Source organism: Dreissena polymorpha, chromosome 2 (assembly GCF_020536995.1).
Source record: "Dreissena polymorpha isolate Duluth1 chromosome 2, UMN_Dpol_1.0, whole genome shotgun sequence".
Lineage (NCBI taxonomy): Eukaryota > Metazoa > Mollusca > Bivalvia > Myida > Dreissenidae > Dreissena > Dreissena polymorpha.
Genome location: NC_068356.1, coordinates 49968419 through 49994371, shown reverse-complemented (window position 1 = coordinate 49994371; position 25953 = coordinate 49968419). Strand labels below are relative to the sequence as shown.

General features: G+C 33.5%; 1 long non-coding RNA gene across 1 annotated transcript; it reads right to left on the bottom strand.

Moving 5' to 3' along the window:
• On the bottom strand, nucleotides 1–24439 carry LOC127869555 (uncharacterized). The gene is made up of 3 exons (XR_008044685.1): nucleotides 24097–24439; nucleotides 23747–23874; nucleotides 1–133 (listed from the first exon to the last, which is right to left on the bottom strand). It is a non-coding gene; the product is annotated as an uncharacterized LOC127869555 (long non-coding RNA).
• Between the last annotated feature and the right edge of the window lie 1514 nt (nucleotides 24440–25953).

The window sequence follows — 25953 nt, the reverse complement described above, 5'->3', positions numbered from 1 at the left end:
TTTTTAATATCTTCCAACACAGCTAACATTTTAATGATCTGCAATAATGTTGTTTTCTAAAGTCTCAAATGCGCAAAGCATGGTTTTTGGCGGCGAAGTATAAATCCTCACACGGCTAGCACTGGAACGTTTACTGCAAATCGAACAATCATGTTTATGTGTATAATTGATATTTTTTTCAGATCAAGATATACGCATTTCTGATGGCTTTAACTACCAATCAGGTATCAATTTTACTTGATAAGAATTAAGTGTATCATGATGGACAATTGTTGTTCTTGTCCTTTGACCAGTTTTACTTCTATAAATCTATCATTTACCTGGTTTATTACTTAACACGGACCTGTCCATGCTATAAGTGACGAGTCCCTTTTTTTCACATGTTTGTACTGCCATACCAAGTAATTTGCTTTATAGTTGTTGTAATTTAATTAGCATAATAGTTTACTTTCATAGTTTGATTAGCAATATGCATACTATTTCTAGCAATGTCATAAACAATGAGCAATCGCTTTTCTAAATCTGTGACATAGTGTGTTTTTGAATGTTTTGATTCTGCTTCATCTTTGTCAGTGGTTCCAAAAATAATGTCAACTGATAACCTTATTTCTCAACATTCACAATATGGCTACAGGACCATGTTCATGTTCTGTAATATGCTTTCCTTTAATACATTATTTGGCTTTAACTCTGCCTTTTGCAAAGAAGTCACTCAAGAATCGATTTTCATTTCTACTCTATCCCAATAACGCGTCTTGACAAAATATCTGCATTAGTAGGCAGTTTAGCAACTCGACATTCAATAAAACAATCATATTCACTCATCCATACTGGTGAACATATTTCAAAGCACTTACAATTGCTAATAATTCTCTTTTTGTAACACAATATTTTATCTCTGTTCTAGTAAACCATTTACTAAAGTATAACGTTTCCTTTGCCCTTAATTATCAGAGACAAAACTGCACCATGACCTACTAGTGTGGCATCAGTGTCAATAATAAATTGATCACTTTCTGTTTGTAAGTAAAGAATTAGGGCATTAATCAAAGCATCTTTTATTCTTAAAAAGGCTTTTTTGACAATCATCAGTCCAAATAAATTTCCGATTGGTTTCTGATAATTCATGAATTGGAAACATGTGAGCTATAATAACTTGCTAAATATATAAATTTTCTTGCTGCCATTAAATTTTTTGGAGTTGGTAATTTTTTATAACGTCCATTTCCCTATGTTCTTTACCTACACCTTGTTCGTTTACCCTATCTCTAAGGAATGTAACATCATCCTAAAATAATACATGTGATACATACTAATTTTACAAAGAATCCAGTTACAGATTCTATAGATACTTTAGGGGTTAAGCTTAAAAATATATGTTTTAAATATAATCTCCAACCTTTCTTATTGATAGGAAAATAAAGAGAAATGAGTTACTATCGTCTTAATAGATTATCACTGTGGACTATAACAAACCATCATAAGCCCTTTTCATCATCCTTGTAAATGTAGCTGGGGAATTGAATTCCCTAAACGCTTATCCTTTCCATTGCTATTGAGATCCACAAGGTATAGAAACAGCTGTTTTGTCTTCTTCATCTATATCTACCTGCCAATATCCTGATTTAATATCTTAACATTACCAACATTTTGAACATGATGACTTTGTGGAAATTTGTATATAGCAATATCTTTTTCCATTCTCTATATCTCTTTTAAAACATATTTTTTTTCTTTTGAACATAGGAATTCTGTAAGGTGATTCTTTCTGATTTTGCATTATCAGTATCAATGTTATTAGTTATTCCAGATGCATGACATATATCCTCATCATCCGAACTGAACATGTATTGATTTTTAATAAAAATCTTCCTTAAAATCTCAGATTAATTGGAATCTAGATTTTCAAGAGATGTTTGTTAAATTTATGTTAAATGTTCAGGCAAATTATCAATTATCTGACTTTTCCCAATTTTTACTGTATTGACTGCCTCTCTGTACAAAATTTCAACATTTTCCCGTTTTGCGGTTGCAGTATCTTTAGAATCTGTAACTGGAATCTTGTATATTTTGTAAGTATCACAGTTCAGTACAACTATTTTGATTGACCAGCACTTAAGCTACCAATAAATCAGTATTCTGCATAAAACAGTATGTACCTCCATACAAATAACATGTATTTTATATCTATATGATCTAACACTTTTCCTGAAAATATCGTTTCTGTAGTTGGTTAAACTACTATGTTTGCTGTAACTGCTACCCTTCAACAACTGGCTATATGTGGTGAATCATTGCATCAAGAAATTATGTCACCTTCAAGTTACATATATTTTTTACTAATTATCAAATCACATTTATGACTTCGCATTAAATCAGTGCCAAGCATACCATCTTGCACAATGTCTGAAACTTACATCTGAAGGCATAACACATGATTTCCTAAATGTAAATCCACTTCTGTTTTCCACAGAAAAGGATTGGTTTCACTTGTAACAGTACCTTATATTAACAGGATATATCTCATGATAACTATATTTTCCTGTTGTTTCTCAAATGTTGAATTTATTATTTAAAAATTTGCTCCAGAATCACACAAACAAGACACTAAAAACCCATTTATCATCACATTAAAAAGCCATTACTAACCCCTAAGATATTTAAGTTAATGACTTCACTGTTAGACCTTGCTTCTGCTGTGGTCTGGATGCGGGCCCCAAACTTGACCTGTTCCCGTTTCCCACTAGTCTTCTATCTTTGAAATTAGTATCGTTCTGAACAGTTATATATTTATTCTTATAACCGTTATTATATCTGTTTGATGGTATATAAGCAGTATGCTACTGTTGTTATAATATCAACTGTTATGGTATCTTTTTATAAGTATATCGTTTTCCTGAAGTGTACAATGTGTTTTGTTTTTTTCGATAATTAGGACCATGTTTGGGTATTTCTAATTTTTCTACGTGAGCTGCCAATGTGTCAATTTAATATATCACATTTTCAAATTTAGGTTTTGAGTGACACATAGTTTAAACACGTTTTAAGGCAATAATTGGTTGACTTCTTAATATAATACAAATATGTTCGTAAAATGCTACTTGTTAATCCGGAACTCGTGAGATGGCATTATTGGACGTCTGCGATGTTGTATATTATAAAACGATTGTTATGATAAACATGAAGCGCAGGTGAAAGCGCTGTAGTATTTTTTTTTGGTAAAATAATTATCTAATGAGAGTGCTAGGAACATTTAATCGTGAACATTATTAATATGATCATATAATTACTATGTAATTGCCAGCTTTAATTTATTTCCAAACAAGATATACAAAGCATATGACAATTTCGATTCAAATGGAACTCACACATATCAAATTAACAAGCATCAAACGGCTGTGGTAATTATAGCCCGGACGTAGCTTCCACCAGGTTGCAAACTATAACTAGTGTGGGACCAATGGAGCATGCTTCATTTGCTTGGGTCGAACGAAAATATTTTAAATTGAGATTAAAGACTGATCAAACGATGGCCGTGATTCATTTTAGAAACTGTCTGCTCTCATGCTGCACAAACAATTTCATAGAATAATTTAATTCATGCTTAATTGACTTATATCGTTGGATAAAAGTCCATACATACATTGGCTTTACTGCATGAGCGTTTTACAAACAATTTATGCAAATTACTTTGGAACATATTTGAATCTGGGTATTAAAACGGACATCGTTTGTTGATTCGCCTAATGGTTTACACACCTGGAATGTGATGTGTTGATTTAATGCTTATTTGCGGTTTAGTATCAAATGAGGCCTGTGATGGGCTGCTATGTTACTGTAGATCCAAAACTGCGTGATGGGTTTCGGATCGGGCACTGAAGTGTTAGCAAGACACTTAAATAGGTCTAACGAAGGTATTCAGTCATGAATATTCACATTCGTCATACAGATCACTTTATTTGGCGAATCATGCAGATCCTGTATTTTAAGAAGACGTTTTAATTTAAATTCAACGTTTTTTGCAATAACAAAAAAGTAAATTTGTATAGCATTTGCGTAAGTCTGCCGAATGACTGATAGTCTAGCGAAATCATAGCGACAACGACCTAGGAATCACATATATAGAATATTAAGTGAGTTTTTGATACAGATCAAGTTTATCATGCGATGCTTAGAGCCACGGTAGCGCGAGGCTTGCCGACGATGTTATCTTCCCGTAGTTGACAATAACATATTCTTCAATTTTTGGAAAAAAAAACCAAATCTGATCTAAAGATAGTGATAGTTTAAAGATAAAGTTAATACGATCGTTGTAATACTATCGATTTTCATCTGGTTATAGGATAAAATGACATATGTTCTCACCATTAAATATTCTTAATTTAGATAATGTATATTCAATTTCAACTACAACGATATGTTCCACAATATTACTACTTTAGCTTATCCTTTTATTCAGTATGTTTTTCCTTATTGTCTGCACCGTTTATGGTTGAGTATGAAGACGAACTTGTCTTAAAATATTCTACGCCGTGCGGTCCTTAAATAAAGACATACAACATTAAGGCGAGTAAGATGACATCTAATCTAGACTAGACAGTCTCTTACTATCCTGACCAATAAACTGTTACGTTTATAAATAAAATATGCTTTTATCATCCAGCCTATCTCAGGGAAAAAACGGGATAAGTGCATGTGCATGAAGTACAATCCCATGTTTGCATATGCAATCCGCAGAGGCTATCAAGGAAAGACACTTTCAGCCGTAATAAACTTTTTCCAGTAAAGGATGTCTTTTGTAAACACAAATTCAGCTTGGCATTAAGTGTCTAGGATGGATGTCTTTTGACACAAATTAATAAGGGCAGGTTTTTCCTAAGTGTAGACGATCTCAATTCACATAGTACTATTTATTATAAATCTTTACAATTAACGGAGTCGAAGTTGTTGTTGGTTTAATTGGTCCTTTTCTTCCCCATGCAACACGATAATGCTATTAATTTTATCAATTGTTCGAGATAAAACACATCTTGTACCTTATTGTTCTTGACATATGGCAAAACACGTGCCTGCTATCATACAACATCTTTTATATGTTATCTCTAAAAACAATACTTATATTGGGTTAAAATGAGAAAATATTCCTTATTTCTGTGAACGTGTTTTATCTGGAGACAGACGAATACTACGTTGAGCCCTAACGCGTCATCTACAATTCAATAGATTGCGTTCGTTCACAGAATGTTAGTTCAATAAATCAATACCCTCCATCGATAGACAGATAAGCAATGCAATAATTTTGTATGTGTCTAGTCCCCGCTATAAATACATGTGGGACACATTGCTTAATGGCCAACGATATTATCTTGTATAAACCCACGCATCTGTAGCAGGTGTACCGTAATGCTGTCAATTGTTTTATTGCAGATCTGTATTTTGAAGTACGTTACGTTTTATTTTAGTGCATTAACAGTTCTTTGGTCGCGTGATAACTGCTCTTTTATTTTCAAAGTGGACCGAAGTTTATAGTTTGCCCATTACTTTAGTATGTAATGCGTTAAAGTTGTTCGATAAATTTTTTTTTTTAATCCAGTATTACTTTAAAAGCCGGATCTCATTTGCTTGATTTTGCGGTGGTAAAATGTTTACCTACATTAACTAGTTGGCTGGATTTATCTGACAATGATCTGCTGATAACATTAGAGTGTTTATAAACAGAAACACTTGTTTGAGTAGACATCAATTTGGTATAGTGTTGACTCTGTATTTACATGTATTCAAATGATATGACCATGCACAGTTTGAAAGATTAAGAAAATAAATTGAATGATTATATAATCATGGTATTGTTCAATTGATTGAAAATTCGTGTATATGAAATTAATTTCAAATATAACTTACATTCTGATGCAAAATATGTACACTTTGTATCTGGGTTGTTTATGTTAATGGACTTTAATCATCCATAGGTGCTATAACTATAATAACTGCAGTATCTCCGTGTTTACATAAAGCAAACTGTTTATTCATTAATTTAGCATTTACAAAATGTACATTTTTAAGATCCAAACAATAAAATATTTATTTACACATTGTCTTAAGACTTGATTTGATTGTTTCATAACTGAGTACTGTTTTTTTTCATGCTTTCGTGTTAATAAGTTTATCGTCTGCGTGGTCTAACCTCGAACATCGATCTCATATATAAATTCCAAATATTTTTCCTGTATTTGCTACGCATGGCTTTGTAGTTTTTTTCTTTTGTTTGTCGAGGTGCCCGGTTGGTCCTGGGGTTCCAGATGGAGGTAAATTCTCTATCAACATTTTCATTCCAGTGGAGAACAGCAATTTGAGATTTCATATTGTACTGAATATCAGAAAATGCTATCCTCTTATCTTGAAATATGTTCATTACGTTGTTGAAACTTTCGACATAAGATGTACTGCGACTCACACTAAAATTCTCAGGGCTTTTATATATCAGTGAACTTTTAATTGCATTTTCAAGCATTTTCTCTACTTTTGGTTTGGTGATCACAGTTCTTGATTGTTCATAATTTTTGTCTGTCTTGCATCTGGAAGTGTCTAAACAATTGTCATGTTCCTTTTTATAGTGCTTTACTACACTGTCCAATTCTTGACGCAGCACTTGAGGGTTCTCCTTGCATTTTTTCATGGCTAAATGCACGTGGGTTGCCACTGGTTCTGCTTTGTCCTCCAACTGTCTTGACCATGTTGTACCTTCTTTATACTGTGGATCTGTAGATATAGCTTTTAATGACTTTTTTCATTGATTTAACACCATGCCAATAATCATTTTGATTTTGAATAAACGCTGTATCTTTGACAAATCTATTTACTGCCATATTCCGGTCATGTGTGTGTACTTTGATAGATACATCATTAGATGCAAAATATCCATATATCTTTCGCGTACCATTTATTTCCTAGCGCTGAGATACTATGATATAAGCATTTGTGACATGGTCACATTTTAGAACCTTGTTTGTCCTGTCACCTATGGAAACTACACTGGTGTCCTTTGCATTTTTCGTCCACTCATGATTTCAATTCCATCTGCATAGGCCCCTATTTCATCCAGCAATTCATCTTCAATTGACTTGTCATGAGCACTTTGTAAACTTTATTTATATTTGGTATGGAAAGTTTTCCTGTTCTCTTTGGTTACACATTCAAAGCCGGCTGCATTTGCAAACGGGCAACATTCCACTGCACACCATGGCATAAATACTCTATGATTAGCTAGATATTCCTTGTTTGGAAAATATGGTGATGATAACCACGAAAAGGTGTGAGGAGACTCCTGGTTTGAGCATGTCACTGTTGCTACTATTTACATGTCCTCTTCTAACACGTTTTGTCACCTTACAAGAATGTGTCCAGTAACGTGAGTGATAGTATGTCCTTTCCAAAATTGATTGTAACGAATCTGCTTATGTAATAAATAAATCCTGCATAGTATCACATTGTGCTACTTCTTGGTGAGATCCACCTGTTCCAGCAGAACGAATTCCATCACTATTATTTGATAACCAAAACTCAAACACAGCATTGATCACATCAGTATTTGATACATAACCGTCTTTCAATTGAGACCATTTTCTTTTTAAATGTTGTAACTTGTTTTGTAACATGTTTTGACATCTTTATTACCAGGAACTTAAATTATAAAGTTAGGATTCCTATTGCCTGCTTGTTGATCCATGTTTACAATACACTATAATATTCATGATATAGTTCCTGGTCTGCAAATACCAAATCAAATATAGTGCATTGTATTATTTTCGCAATGGGTGTCTTCAAATAAACGGTTACTCTATTGTTTTAATTATTTGTTTAATGAACACAACTTGTACACATTTTACAACACTATTATTATATGTGAATTTACAGTTTGTGCGCAATATTTCAATATAAACTTGGTCCGACTCTTTTTCAAACATTGATCGCCCCCCCCCCCTACACACACAGACACAGTGGGTCAGTCCAATTGACTGCTTATTAGTTGTAAATCTGTTCCGTTATATTGGAAAGGAATTTTCACACTCATGTGGTACTTACATGAGATACATGAGTTGTATCATGATAATGAATCACTGCACACTAGCAAAGTTTGTGTGTGTGTGAAATACCATCATGAATGCAGAAAATCAAAGCCTTACACTAATTATCAATGTATCGGAATTACAATTGAATGCAATAACTAATTTATTCAACCACAATGACTGGGTATGGATTGAAATTAATCAGGATACACAATTGATTACAACATCTACTCAGTGTGACGAGCACCATATGTTACTTGAAGTTGGAGGTGAGCAACCAGCAAATGTGAAATATACCCAAATTTTCCTATTGCGCAAGATGAATCACAGGATGAATGTCCATACTGTTACTGCAGACCATGCATAACAAATGAGAGAAACAGACAGCTAGGGTGGGAGGACGACAAACATGCTGAAACCTAATCATACAAATACTGGACTTAGAAAGGAGAAATACAAAAGATTTTGGACAATGATGCACCACAGAAATGTCTGGGAAGATGAAAGATAAAAAATAAAAAAGAGATAGTCTTTAAACAGGGATCCTCGTTGCAAAAAATATGAATGGCACAGAATAGAAATAATGCCTAAATGTGTGCTGGATTTAGTCAGACCATGGTTACCAAACCCATCAAACATTCCATACATGGGTCATCTGTGGGAAAAAGTTTCATTATTTCATAAAATGATAATTGTCAATGAACATCTACATTGATAAATAGAAAGAAGTGGATTATTTAGAGAATTTCCATCACTTACCTGCCATCTGTCAGACAATATTCCGTGTAGTGTAAACTACGCTAGCTACTGACTGAGAGAAGTTCATAACCTTTCAAGCGGGCGGTGCTTAGCATTTACAGGGAAATTTTAATTTCAAGCAGACAACAAAAAACTTATTTCTGTAAGTCATTAACTATATAATTTACAGTCACCAAATTGCACATACTTATTCTTTGTACACTAAAGTATATTTATGTCAAATTCCATTGGAAAATATTAAATACAAACTTAAATATTATGAAAAAATCATTTTTGTTTTCTGCTGTTTACACACCAGTGTACAACTGAAAAGTAGTTTGTGGCCCTTTTACACTGCTTTTCTGGTGTTTAAATACAACAAAATACTTCATCATAAGAAACAGCATGTCTAAAAGTTGCAATGTGCAGTGGGTTACATGTAGCAACTAAACAATTGAACATGATAAAACGAGTTTTTTTACAACTTCTATTTTCTTTGATTATACAGCACTCGTGCGTATGCAGGGATGGTTTGTTATATACTCTGAACAAGCTTATATTTATCAGCAGAAAAATAAAAACCGAAGATCACAACATCGATTGTTTAACATTTAGAAAGACACACAAGTTTGTTTATTATTGTGATTAATTTAACTTCAGATTGAAACAGAAACGTTAAATACGAGTGTTTTGTTTTACATTTCTCTTTGCTTTTTGTTTGTGAATGTTATTTGTGAAAAAAAAAGTTTTCGGTGTAAAAAGTTTCTATTTATTTTCACAATATAATATACATTTTAAAACAACGAGATGTATTTGACAACCTATGATAAGTATATAATTTCGTACAGTCCACTCTCGTTATCTCGACATCGGATATCTCGATATTCTCGATATGTCGAAGTAAGCTCAATGTCCCAACTTTTTTCCTTCTTTATCTATATAAATAAACATCGCATATCTCGATTTTCGTTATGTCGAATAATCGATATCTCGATATAAAATTTTGTCCTGAGTCCCGATTTTACATGTATTTACTGTGGTTTATCTCGAAGTGCGAATAACTGTGTCAGTGTCGGCAAAAGGTGAGAAATTTTTTCTTTGATTCATCACCGTCCCGCTTCGCCCGGCTGCTCCCGATACACGTGTGAAATGTCGTTAGCCATTAACACTTGAGTAAGGCCTGTCACTTTAACATCAATTAACTGCAATTAATACACAGCTTGCCGAAAGACTAATTGTTTTTACAAACACCATTCCAAAATGCATTGAGTTATATTTTTGCGTATATAAACCGTCGCCAATTTGCATAATGTTGTTCTATTATTGAACTCCATCAGTCATTTTCATTAGCATTTCAAACTACAAAAGATACATGTGCAGTTCAGTATTCCGGAACGTGATTTACGCATGTTCAGATGGAAAACCCTCGTCTTGATTGGACGTCAATTGCATCATAACTTTAAATAGCAACATTACCGGATGTTTTCACGACAGTTTAGAAAAATTATAATCGCATGTGTTCATGCAATAATGTAATAGGTAAAACGTCATTTTAAGCATTTCAATAGCAAAATTGATCGTGCCTCGTAAAAACGCGTATATATCAGGTACAGAGTATTATGCCACACGGTGACGGCTTTAGTTAGACCTCTAAGCAGGTATTTAGATGTTAAAAACAAGGTAAATATTCGTCTCGTTTTTTCGTTGAAAACGCATAATCGGATATCTCGAACTCTCGTTATCTCGATATTTTTTCTTGTTCCCGCCGACTTCGAGATAACGAGAGTGGACTGTACTTGTGTATTTCATCATGCTTTTACATAAGCATGATAGCATAACAACATGAAAACGGCAATAATGCGACACATGCAATGGCATAACAATGACATGCATACTATTACACTAGATGTATGTGAAAAACTATGTACACTAAATGTAGTTTAAGATACTAACACATTTGTATCATTGATTTGATCTTTACACGATTAAATAGGTTGACAACATGGATATTTATGTCTGCTAAATTAATAGAATATCATTTATCATTTATCGTAAGATGAGTTGTTCTCAATATATAGCTATTTTCACAACAATACACTTTGTTTGAACTGTGAAAACATTTGCGTAAGCATTTATTTGCGGAAGTATTGAGTTGATAATGATAATTTTCAAAAGTGTAAAAATCGTCTTTGCCTGTGAAAGACTTTACAATTGGCATGAAATAAGTTTGTCAGCGAAATGAAGTCATAGGCGAAACACAGTTTGCCTCATTAATGTTTTGCCATTTATCATTGTCTCGTCCAAATCACTGGCAATCGCTCTTAAAATACCTGTACGTGTCGCTTCCCCGGATTAAGCCAAATAAAATTAAAATGTAGATTATGAAGTCAATTTTGATACCATTTAATACAGTTCACCAGGCACGAATTACAATGTTGTCTATATAAGAAGACAATAGCAACGTAGTATATAAAGCCGTTCGAATAAGAAATAACATACATAAAAGCCCGATCGAAAGACAGTATGATCACATGAAACTAGGTAAAAGTATGAGGCATATAGGTGCGTTGCAACAACGACGTATATACTTTCGGATATATGTACTGCTAAATTGGAGCTTTGTATAGGCATTTAGTTATCATAAGTTCTAATGCAATAACTATTATGTGAAAGTGAAAATGTTTTTAATCAGAAATGTGAAAAGTACGTATAGATTTCATGCCATGGTTAGCCCTTTAGGTTTTATTACGTGGCTCGAATCTCGTTTTACTAAAGTTTAATTAGATTTAAAGTTATTTTCTTGAAACACTTGTTCAAATGACATTGTTCACAACTCGAAAAATGTATTAGCAAGTATGTTTACAGTTAATAATTAATTTTCTGTTTAAGAATACACACACTTTTAACATAAAACTACAATGTTACGTTTAACGAAATCATTATCGCGACTTGATATAATTTAATTTCATGCTTACATAGTTCCCGTATTCGTTTGCGAACAAACACACATCTATTTAGTTCGGCTATGCAAACTATTGTATTCAACCAACATTTCTTCGAGGATATTGTTTCTATTTTCGTTGAACAGTTTTTTATCTTGTCAAGTTAAAAGGTAAAGCTCTTTTCTTCGTATTCTCTAATGTGTCAACAGAAACCACTTTCATCGAAATTGGATATTAATGTGCATCTCAAGAAGGTTAAAACAATACGCTGAAAAACAGTTTAAGATGTCATTAATTCCGATTGATCACCGAAAACGATACACACATCTTACAAATAAGTGCAAGAATCCGTTTTATCACTAACATAAATACCATCCTCCTCCTCGCCCTCGTCATTTTAATCATCATCAACAACATCAATCCCAACAAGGAACTAATAAATATAATTAACTATCATAACAAATCTCAAAATCTACTTCAGCAGCAGCAGCAGCAGCAGCAGCAGCAGCAGCAGCAGCAGCAGCAGTAGTAGTAAAAGCCCCATTAGCATTAATAGTATCATAAGTTTTATGTTAATGTAAAGTTCCGTAATCAGTGTTCAATTATACAGATCACAATCAAGTATGTTCTATTTAGAAACATGATGAATTGCTGTTTCAAAAGACATCAGTCAGTGTTTATCGCAGTGTTATCATGTATATGGTTGGATATACTATTCATTGTCATCAGACATCGGAAATCTATAGAATCATAGAGCGCCAAACAATCGGTTATGAAATTGAGTCAAATAGTCATTTGTCAGAATACGCCTGAAATAACGCTTGACATAATTCGCTGATTTATGACAATACAACATTTTGGTATGAAACCGCATTTATAAATATAGAATGGCGTTTAGTGTAGCCAATTATTTGCTTCATTTGATGCCAATTGATTTTTCCATTTTCTTATGGCCATACATGTTATTTTTGCTGTGACCAATTACATTTGTTGAAGCCGATGCAATGTCCCATTCGTTGTATCAAATGCATTGTTGCATTTGTTGTAGCCATTGTTGTGTTACAGTTTATGTAGCTAATATGTTGTTACATTTGATGTAGAACATGCAATATTGCTTTTGCTGAAGCCAATGTAGTTATACATTTTATGAAGTCAATAGATTTTTACATTTGCTGAAGCCAATTAATTGTTTTGTGTTCTAACCAATGCATTGTTCCATTTAATGTAGACAGTGTATTGTTTCGTTTTATGAAGCCAATTTATTAATACATTTTATGTGGAACATTTTTTATTTTGTTTACCCCTTCCAATTCGTTGTTACTCTTGCTGTTGTCAATTCGTTTGTTGGGAGCAATTCAGACAATTTAACTGCTGTGTTTGTACATCGATTGTTGTTTGTCACGAATACCAATATTGTAGCGGTTTATTATATAAATTTGGTATATAAACACATTTCGTTGTGTTGTTACATGCGTGCTTTAATACAGTTTCTAAATAGCAGACATTAGTTCGCGGTCATTATCTATAGGCTTTTTGTTTGCATTTGAAAATATATGTCATGTGTTCGTAGTTTTTTGCGCCTACTTGTTATGAGGTCACAACTTATGTCCCATGAGTCCAACTAATACTTCCTCCCTCGACAAACACGAATTAAAGTGACGAATGTATGTTAATGCAAATGTCAGCTACTTGTTATGATGGTCACATTTGCCGATGTTAATCGTCTTGTTGTATTCGGCAACACTTGATACACCCTTGCGTTCAGTTAGAGGGATCGCTAACAAAGCTCATACGCACATGGGGTAGATCCAACTATAATATAATACAACATTCGTACAATAAAATACACAATTCGTATATTTTTAATAATTGGTAATAATTAAATGTGTCTTATTGGTCACGTGTCTGAAAAAGAGTATATAATTGGTCATTAGTTATTCCTTGATAGTATAGCAAGGCATCTCCTTGGTCGGCGGTCGTACTTGATTTAAGCAATTTCTCAGCGGATTGAAACTTCGCTTTTAAGGCGGCATTGATCTGCTCTGAAACATACATGTTATATTATCGATGATACATGTCAGGTGGTTTAAATAAGACGGAGACATGATTCTATCAGAAGGAATTTTAGAACATTCAAAACCATATGATTGATACTTTCGATGGAAATGTTAAAGTAAATATTGAATGATTGCATCAACCGCTGTATGGGAAAAGGAATACGCGGAGATGAATTAATGAAGAAGCGCAATGTTTACGAAATTAATCAGAATTGAGCGCGTCCCAGTGGCACTTTTACTTTAAATTATTTTGAATAATGCTGAGCCCGGCTGTTAAGTAAAATATAAGCAGAGAAACGTATAAGATCTTGAGTTCCTCTGATGAATTTGTATACGAATGAGATCTTTAAAATCGAAAGTTAACACCTCGAGATTCAGTTATTATACACCAAAATGTGACATGAAAGAAACACAATAAATATAGCCAATTCGATTTATGTCTCCGAGTATCCACAAATCTAACATTCCAAATGCTGTGACTTTTAAGTTTCTTACAGCAGCAACTTTATAAGTGTATACAATCGAGTTTGTTGACTTGTAGTGCATGGTACTGCACATATCTATTTTTATCTAGTATAAAAGGACGCATTATTTACACAGTTAAATGCATGCGTGGTTCACCCTAGTATATCAACCATGACGTATATAATAAAGGCGTTGTCACCTTATCACCGTTTTGCGATTAAATGATCGAAGATTTCTCAAATCTGAATCGATGAGTTGTGTGTTTTTAAAGAAGGGTTTACTTCGATCCGATTTCGCTCTAAGTTGGCCCATCAATCTTTATTAAGATAAAGAAGGTCAACATGAACACCCGCAACATATAATGAAGTAGCACCTATACATTTAAGTAAAGATATAATTATTCGTAAAAGAGTAGGGTGAGCTAAAGTTTTTCAAGGCAAAGTGATTTGCCCAATATAATCCAAGCACACAGCTCACATAGAACACGTTGATAACGCTTTCCCAGTTGACATTTTCATCACGCGATATACATCACAGTTCATAGTTAAATTTACACGAATGTTCAATGCCACGTGTTCTTTTGATGAATTTATGCTTTATCTGCTTTAAAAATGTTTCTTATATACAATATCAGACATTGGCAAATTGCATCTGTGTATATAAAAAATCAGGATTTTGACAATTTAAATAGTTTTTTCCAGGTATTTCAGAAAATGTTAAAGGTCATCGAATATTATCTCAGCTTTTGGGAAAAATGGTGGGCCCTTTAGATGAGGATGTTTTAGACGAAACAGCATTAATAGTGTTATTGATAAACAACTTACCTTTATATATTTGCTTTTGTCATTGAATACTTATCAAATATTCTGTTACGTATAATAACTATAGATCGCCTTAACTTGATTCGAAAATAGCTGGAACGCATATAAACATGCCTCAAACTTTGACAAATGTAGTCCAAAGAAAGTATAATATATTCCAATAAAGCTTAAATTGAAAGAGGCAATTTAAGGTCATAAAACGCATCCACGGAATCTTAAGCTTTAACCATGTCATATGGTTAATTATAAAGCGAACAACTCAGTTAAATGCCATCCCCAATTATTAGTGATTACAAGCCGCTGCAAAAGATGTTATCTTGAATTGATGGGATTTACGGATTGAATCGTTCAGGTCGAGCATTTTATAAAATAGTGTAAACATGTGTTCATTTGGTAATTGATGGCGTGATGATAACGTTAATGATGCTATTGATGTTGAGAACGAATTACTTGCAATGGAAGTGCTATTATTTTGTTGTTGTGGAAAATGGTGCATCTTGTTTTGAAGATAACACAAAATGTTAAATAAAATGAGCCTCACTACGACAAAACGTGTTTTTATGCATGCGCGGTAAGTTTCTTTTCAGATAAGCCTTGCACTCCTCACAGTCCTTACAATGTGGAAAGCAATTGTGTTTGTTTTTATGAAATAGTTTGTTAACAGTAATTCTCATCACAAACAAAATCTAGTCGAGGCGAAAAGTGGCGTCCAAGAATGAACAGGCTAATAGGGACGACATTTTACACATATGAATTTGGCCCCGGTTATCCTTAGCGAGGATAAAATGCTTAACACATAGATCTAGGAACAGCTTTAACTGGCATTTAAAGCTCATCGACGCCATTAAAAAGATGTAAACGTATAAGATACGTATCCCAACTTTTGAAAAATTGTCATTATTCAAATCAATCTCAAACATCTCTTCCTGATCGCGGATGTCGCTACGGATATCAAAAAGGCGAATGTTCCCAGAGTGTAATTCACAGATACATGGCGGCCAATCTAATTTGCGGGTTTCTCCTTAGCGAGCACCGTTGTTTACAAGTCATTGGTAAAATGTCGGTTCAAACATTCGAGAGGGTACTCTAGCTTGTATGATACGTCTGTGAACCAGCGTGGGGTACCTTCGGATAGATCCCATGACCTTCCGCATGCATGGATGACACCATATAAGCCCAGTTGTTGGAAACAATGTGCATTAAGCGTCGTTATCAGACTGTGGAGTCCGCAAGGCTTATCATGGACTTTTACGTTTTTTTATTTGTTGTTTAAAGTAAGTATTTTCTACCCTAAATCAATATAGGCGGAAACGGTTGTCCCTGAAGTATGATTTGCTTAAAATAAAATGTTCCTGTTAACAATAATTTATTGCGTGAAAATGCGTTTCGAATTTCATTCTTCCTTTTATATTTATTTTTTATAAGTATTATAATCTATTATTAACAATACCATTTATCTTGTATGTCAAATAAATGCTCCTTTGAATTAATTAATAAATAATATCATTTTTCAAATTAATACACGAACGTCTTGACATTAACATAAACAAAGGTGAACGGTTTTCTATTTAAACACTAACAACGGTTTTGGTAACCATAACCGTCTCAAGGATACTATAAGACAGCGATAACTCCATTAGCGATTAAATTAAACACACATATTTACAATTTACCACATAGACAACATTTAAAACAAAAGTTCCTGCTGATGCAGACTTATTGGGAAAAAACACAATAAAAAAACAAGGGAAACTTTGTCTTGTTCTGTTTTGCAGATTATAATAGAAATACAGGGACAACGTGTTTGGAACGAAGATGCGTTTTGAAAATATACACGACAAGAAAAAACAACATCATGCTTGCTGGTTAAGGCTTTTTTTAAAACAACGTTAAACAACTTTATTCTGAGGTGAATACACTGTGCAGTTGTTTAAAATATTATTTTGAAAGAGGAAAATGTATATCGAAAATAAAAAAACATCACCGACCGTGACATTCAACGCGACGTACAGTAGTCACAGTAAACATGTGTGTGTGTTCAGTTATGCACTGGAGCAGGTGTTTGCTGGTACAATTATGTACTCTCTTGTACAGAAACAAAAATTATATTTGGGTTCTCACACCTTTCAAAAGGCAATACCATATGATTTAGACTTATCCCGAAAAACGACAGCAACTGTAAATTGTAATTGAACACACCAACAAATTATGATCACACGTGCGAAACTCAAATGACCTTTACATTAAGTGACATGGTGTTTATCTCTGATTTAATTATTTAATGTCTCTGATCAAGCAAACAAAACGAGACACACGTAAACATGATCAAGCTATCATTAAATCATTTGCTTTTTAGTCCATCATCATTTCTCAAAGATGTACAAATATTGTTATTTATGAAAATGTTTATTTCTGCTGTCTTACAGAACGACTAGGCAGACTTTTACACCAAACGATATATACATTTTGAAAAAACAGTTCACCATCCGATAAAATCACAAAACATTTTTTTCGATTTAAGTATTTAAAAACAATCACACATGGCTGTTGTATAATATAAAACAGTATCACATATAATAACATTAAGTTATTTAAGTTTACAACGATTGCGTATCTACTAAGAGATGTTAAAAGTCATTGAAACATCGACATACCTATGACAAATATACGCGCAATTGTTATTTTTATCCACATATCAGAGCACAACAGGGTGCGCTGGTTATATGACATCATAATGTTTGCTGCCGTTTAATGGGATTGCCAGCTTTAAACAAGATAGCATATCGAGCAAAATAAAATAAAAAAAAGTAATTAGACGTTATTAAACGTGCCTGGCTCGGTGCTTTCGTATTTTCAGGAAAAGGATTGGCATCACAATGAATGTTGTCTAACCATAAAACCCAACCGAAGCTTCAAATAAAAGCAAGAAAGAAAACAGGTTACGCAAAGCTTATACATTCATCGACTACAACACATAAACAATGAACACGTATAAGCAAGGCTGGATGACATTTGTCTGTGTTTTTTTTTATAATATAAAAGTAGCGAGAAATGACGAGAAATAAACGACAGCAAGATAGATAAAACAAACACCAAGGCAAAAGATCTGCGAACGGCAAGTGGGACTTAATTTGCAAACACTACATTGAGGCGAAACTACACTTGTAAGTTTGCCTTTAAACTTGCAAAACATTAAAGCTATGTGTAATACATTAAATTTTGAGCAAATTTGTAGAGATGTGGATCAAAGATTGTACTTCGATGACTTGCATGACAACAGACAAATGCGAATCCACATTACACATTGGGCATTTCATACAAGGATAAAATTGGTCATTTGCGACGCTGTTGCTTATATTATTATAATCAAATTATTCAATAACGTGTTGCATTATAGCCAAATGTTAACCCAGGCAATTTTACATGTTACTGAGATCGACAAAATGTGCAGAAATCACTTTTTTTCCTAGACATGTTTGTCAATGCTTTTTTGTAGCAACACTCTGTTTTCATTAATATTTGAACTCAATTTATTTATGTTATGCTATACCAGTTCACATATGGATCAATAAATATGTATATGTGCACGGGTATTGCGCATCTCGACGCCTGTCCTTGACATTAATACTCTAAAGCGATATGCCGATGTGTGGTAGTCTATGCCCCAAGTATCTTGATGTATCAATGATGCTTAATTAGGCTCGACTGTCCGCCATAAAACTGCGGATGTTCCGTAAATAAAACCATATCGTTATGCGATGACTAATGTCCCAATAAGCACGGAGAAATTTCTTATTTCCATTACTGGCTGGATCGTTATTCGTGGATAATGATTCAGGGATTGGCATGCAGTAGAAATAGCATTGTTTTATTTTTTAAATTAAAAACGGAACGAACTTAAACTTTTTATGATAGTCAGTTATCATTTATTTATCTTCGTCTCTTCCTTAAAGTGATGACAGCCTAAGCTAGTATTTGAGCTTAAGGCGAACTATTAAGTTGTCATAACTCAATATGTCGCCATAGTATTCATAGGGTTTATCACAAATTTTGATGTCAAAGCACATGGTTATTTTAAGCACACAATATGTGTCACTGAAATGCATGAAATATTAGCAGCATTGACGAAATAGGAAATGTCATAGCATCGTGAACAAGACCTTATACAAACAAAACGAATAGGTTAGGCGTCATTTAAATAACCATTAATTACACAACTTATATTGACGTCACACAATATTATGCCATAACTGATAATTACATCACAATGACATTATGAAGTAACGTTACAGACCTCAGAGGCATCCACAAGGTCATTTAAAAGGTTTTTAAATTCCCCAATCTCGCGAGTCTTGTATATATACTCCGCCATGAACATGGGCGTTTAGTTCATATTCTGCTTGTCTACGAATACGAAAACAACTTTAAATATTTTTTTTTTAATTTAAGCGCATTATTTAATGTATCCACTGTCTAGTCGTTTTGTTTATCCAGAACTAAAACATCAATTAAAATATGTTCGAAAAACGCTTAATTGTTAAACTGAAACCCATGATACTTAATAATTGACAGCTCTATTGAAAGATGTACATGAAGCGGAAATTAAAACGTTATATTGACTTTTTGGTAAAAAACAATGATTTACTGAGCCTGCTAGGAACATTTGACCATGAACATTATTAATATGATCATATAATTACTATGTTATTGCCAGCTATAAATAATGCCCATAACATACCAATCATATGACAATTTGAAGTAAACTGAATTCACAAATATCAAACGAACACGCATCAAACGGTTGTAATTATTGCATTTAGAACCATTATTCTACCAGGTTGCAAACTTTGATTATCATAGGACATCTGAACCATGCTTCATTTGCTCGAATCGTATTTTAAATACAGATAGAACACAGATCAAACGATAGTTGTGATTAGTTTGAGAAACTGCCTTCTCGCATGCTGCAAACGATAATTATCATAAATAGTTTCAATTCATGCGTAATTGACTAAAATCGTTTGATAAATGTTGTATTTGCAGTGGTGTTACTACATAAGCGTCTAAAAATGAGAATTGTAAGCTAAATACACATAGTAATGTACTTGCCTTTATGAAGTATATGAGTTTTTCTTCCCTGATTATCTTCTATATGTGTATATTTTGTATTGGATAAAATAGTGTGGACACTTTTGTCTGAAATGTATATATATATATGCTACAGAAAATATATAATTTCCAGTCTGTTCGAATTATCTAAATACCGTGAATGACGTCTTAGAGTATTTTCATTCTAAGACGTGTCTTATTAAGTTGAATTGTGTGTGAACGTGCTTTGTGTAAAATGAGTTTACTTACTAGATTTTATAAATGCATAACTGTTGTGTCGTATTCAGAATTTATAACGACTCATAATTACCAATTAAGCTCAGTACTCATTACGAACATGTTTAAAGCGTCGGTTATTTTATTTCACATTATTCTTTGACAATCATTCAAAGAAACCAAAGGAAAAGCTAAATATGTTTTATGTATTACTGGTCCTTTGCTAAACCATGAAACACGAATATAATTTATTACATCGCTATTTCGTAATTCATTACAGTACCTTATTGTGCTTTACACATTTCAAAACATGTCGGCTATCATAATACACTGCGTTGATTGTGTGTCTCTAAATTATAGCAAATTTACTAAATTATAATATCTAACATAAAAATATAGTATATATGTTATTTCTGAATACAATAATAATATATCGCTTCAATGATAAATAACTTCTTCTCGTGCTTTGAGCGTGTGCTATCTGGAGACAGACAAATATTTAAGTGAGCCCGAGCGCTTCCTCTACAAGTCAATAGTTTGCGTTCGTTCACACAATGTTAGTTCTACACAATCATTATCTTTCATCGAAGACATAGACAACGCAGTAATTATTCATGTGTCTTATCCCCAGAAGAGAAACATGTGGAACAAAATGCACAACTTATTATTCAAACAATATTATCTTGTACTAAGCCTAGCATTTGTAACATGTGATCGATAATGGTGTCAATGGTTTGTTTGTACATCTATAAAAATAAGTAATCTTTTCTGTTCGTGCATTTAAGGTTCTTAGATCGCCTGACAACTGCTCTGTGAGATTTTCAAAATGGACATCACTTTGTAGTTTTCAAAGTAGCTTAATATTAAATGTGTTAAAGTTCTGCAATCGCTTTTTTACTTTGATATTACTTTAAATATAACAAAACAATACTTCATAAGACATTAAATGTCTACTAGTTGCATGCTGCTGTGCGATAAATGCTGATACAACAACTGAGCATGACACACGAGTTTTTTATAACTTACATTCTCGGGGATTACACAGCACCCGTGCGTAAGTAGGGATTGTCGAAACAAGCTAATAGTTTTCAGGAGAAAAACAAAAACTGAACTTCTATACATCGATATTTTAAAATTAAGAAAGACAGAACAGTGTGTTCATAAGTGTGTTTAATTAACTACACGTTCATACAGCAACGTAATATAACCCAGCCAGAGTAATCTCCGACCACAATTAGGATCGAACCTTCCGGTTCCAAATCAGGCAGAAACTCTACTGTGTCGCTACAAAGCTAGCTCATATAGCAAGGCAGTTCAGTTCTCCATATACTGAACCCTGCTGCACACACACAGCCTCAAATTGAGAAATTCTTCAGCGAATTTCATACTACCACGACATCTTAGGAACGACTGAAAGACATGGTGATTGGCGCCAGCGTAACACAGGCAGAACAATCCTCGACCACGATAAGAATCGAACCCGGGACCTTCCAGTTCCAAACCAGGCAGACACTCTACCGCGCCGCTATAAAAGCTACCTCATATAGCAAGGCAGCATAAGTTCTTCTTATACCGAAACCATGCTACAAGTAAATATCAGTTAATTGTTTTTTGTTTGTCTTTGTCTTGTGTGGGTTAATATTATCTGTGTCAGAATATACCCGGTGTAAACTAGTATCTGATCTTATTTCCATAATAGAACAATCATTTTACTGAGTATAATTTTGACTATCTGTTAACAACCTATTTGAAATATGCTTTCATGCTTTCTGATTTGCGTGATGGTTAAACGAAAAAAAATGCGACCCATGCAGTGGCATAAAAATGACAAACATTAACATTACATGAGTTGTATCTCGAGAGCTAGTTAAACTATTCTAAGATACCCAAAGATATTAATCATTTGTTTGATCCTCACACGAGTTATTAGGTGTACAAAAGGATTATTCCGCCTGCTAAATAAATTGAAAATCATTAATCGTTAGATGCGTCTTTCGCAAAAAATAGTCATTTTCCCAATAATAATCGCTGTTTGAAAGGTGAAAAGAATTGCGTAAGCATTTATTTATACTTTCACCGAGTCGATAACGATACTTGCCAAAGGTGTCATGCTTTTGCCAAGTGTTAATTGTATACTCATTACGTTTAAGAGAAAATGATATTCATCAGAAATTTGAAAAGCACCTGTAAACGTTAATGCCATGGCATTGTTTACGCTCTAGGTTTCGATCACATGGTCTCGAATCTCGATTAAGTCATGCTTTATTAGAATTAACGTAATCCTTTCGGTACCCTACTTAAGAAAATTTGCATAAATAAAGGTCATGGCCTTCTTTAAAACTAAAAAAATATACGAGCAAGTGTTTTTACAGTGTCGTTAATAGTGCATTCCCTGTTTTATAATTCACAAACACTATTAATATAATACGACAATTTTAGGTATAAAAAATCATAATCGCGACGTGACATGAATTATATTCATGCTTACATAGTTTCCGTATTCGTTGGCGAAAAAATCCTAGTGTTAAGTTAAACTATGCAAACTATTTTCTTTAATTAACCTTTCTTCCAGGATATTGTTTCCTTGTTCGTTTAATATTTTTTTATCGGTCACACGCCAAAGGTAAGACGTTTTCTTTCGTATTCTTTATTGTGTCAAGAGAAATCAATTTCATCACGATTGGATTTAATTGTGCACACTAAGTAGATTAGAATTATATTGCGATGAAAGAACAGTTTAAGAAGCAATCAATTTCTATGTATAGGGCACAAAAAGGTACCCATATCTAGAAAATAAACTTTATAATCCGTTTCATTGCTACCACAAAACCCTCCTCCTCCTCGTCTTCGTCATCATATTCATTATAAACAACATCATCATCAACAACAAACTAATAATATCATTTAGTGTCATCAAAAGTGTAGTAGCATTGAGCATCATTAGCAGCAGTAACATTAGATCTATTAATATATTATTAATATAAAGTTTCATCTTTACGTACTGTTCCACAATCATATTAAAGTATACAGATTAAATTCATATGTTGTATTTACCAACATGCTGATTTTTTATTTAGCAACACATCAGTCAGTGTTTATCGCAATAAAATCTTGTCTATGTTTGGAAGTAATATTGTCGACATGAAATGCAATCACACTTTTTTCCCGCAAAACACCTCATTATTGATTTTTCTCTCGTTTTTGTTTCGCTTGACGCCTTATTAATGACTAAATATCTGCCTAATAATGACTTAATGACTACTAAGTTTTCATTTCTGTGAGACGCCGTACCAAGTACTTATCTTAATATACTTTATATACTTATATCATACCTGCAGTCTGCTTCGTCTGTTCGGAGGCCTTCGCCGCATTCTCCGTCTCAACCGAAAGTGAGTCAGTGTTTCAATTGTTATGTTTTTAGGCGCTATGCGGTGGTCTTCAAGAAGCGCACAAATGTAACCTGCAATTTTCATGACTATTGGTTATCAATATGTCGTTAAAACATTACTTTTTAATTAACTTAACAATACGAACGAAGGTAATTTTTCGTTCAAACACATACATGTTATACCCTACTTGATGTTAATCCGTTTCAAAGTTCGAGTGCATGAATGGTATATAACAATCAATTCAAATCTTAGTTTATCAAGATAAAGGTTAAGGACACTACGAAGCTACTTACCGAAGATAGCTCGGACGCGAGCCTCGTCGTATGGAGTGTCGTCCTTGGAGACGTAGTCCACGATGTTGTTCGAAATCTCCTCGGCCCCCGGGTCGTCGAGAAATGCAATAGTGAAAACGTAATGATAAAGTATCGGTAACGAATACAGGTATATGAACTTAATATATGATGCGAGTTTTCACGATCTCAAGGACTGTGATTAAGTAACAATTACAATTGTGTAAAATCATCTTGATCGTCATGGTGATCATCATCACCATTATTATCATCACCATGACCATCACCATGATAATCATAGACATAATCATCATAGTCGTCAGTATCAACAAAAGTGGCGGTATCATCATCCTCATTATATATATATTGCAATAATCATCATCTACACCATACCCATGATCATTATTAACACCATACCTATTTGCATTATAATCAACAGAAACAACATCATCATCCCCATAAATAGAATAACACAAAGCTCCAATATCAGCCACTCTTCGTTATTACAGAAATAAATCATATTTAAAGCTTCATGCTTCCTTTTGCTAAATTTATTTGTAAATAAACACACAAGCCTTCTCTCCAATATTAATAAAACAGTTTGCCTTTCCTTCAAAGGCATCACGTGCACACTCAACCCAAGTATGCTCATCATGATTGCTGTCAAACTCATTTACTTTAAGCTCGTTGTGAAATATCACATATGTTATCCATTAACGCAAATGGACATAACCGGTCAACGGATTAATGTTTCTTGTTAAATATGATTTGATTTCTACAGTTGCTTCAATTAACATTACGTTTAGTTTGCCGTTGCCAAGAACCCTGGCCAACCCTTGCAGGTCGTTTTACAATCACAGACGACGTGCATAGGCGCCGAAATGTTATTTACACAGCATTGTGTTTATAAATGAATTAACGCACAACACATGCCACATAAAATAAACTGATATAATACATGCTTCTATCGCTATGCTGAGCATCAATACGTGCACAGATTGTAAGGAAGAACAAAGCCATCAGTTGATGAATGTTGAACGCGTTTGTTAAGGATGTATCATCCGTTATATTGTCAGAGGTTATTATAATAACTAAATAGTCATTCGAGACTGCATCCATATATTTGTATATGGAATTGAAAGAATATATCATAGCATGTTCTTATAAATTTGCAAGAATATTAATATGCATGATTGTATCCTATTTCACGATTATTTCCACGAAGGGAAATATGACCATGCGAGAAAAACGCAATACAGGTCTCTACCATATGCAATTAGAGCAATTAGTTGCAAGCAAATAAAATGAAATTGTGTTTTTTTCTTACTGTAGGATATTTGATAACAATAGCAGTTAATTTTAATTAACAAACACATATGGCTATATTAATAAGATTCAACTAAATCGCTGACATAAGTCCAACAAGTGAATAAATGCAACATTATTGTTTACAAGTAATCCAACAGGGTCCTTTTAAAAACTCCTCTTTTGAATTGGTCAAGTGAAGAAAGCGAGATATATTTTTACCGAAACTATACCTACGGGATATAAATACTGCGTATCATTGTATATTTTTTGCAAACCGAATAATAGCACCATTAAAAAGGCCTCTCATATATGCACAACACAAACACATGTGATTCATTCCCCTTCGAGTATGGTCACAATATACAATAGTTCAACACAAAACTACCTTTCCAATGGCAAATGAAAAGCATATTTAAGAATGTACTAGTGTGTGTTGAAGAAAAAACAACATTTTTTTATCGGGGAATAAAAAGATATTGATCCTTTTACAATTATCTTAGCAAACACATACCATATGAACTGCTTAATAAAACTACTACCGTGGGACCGTGG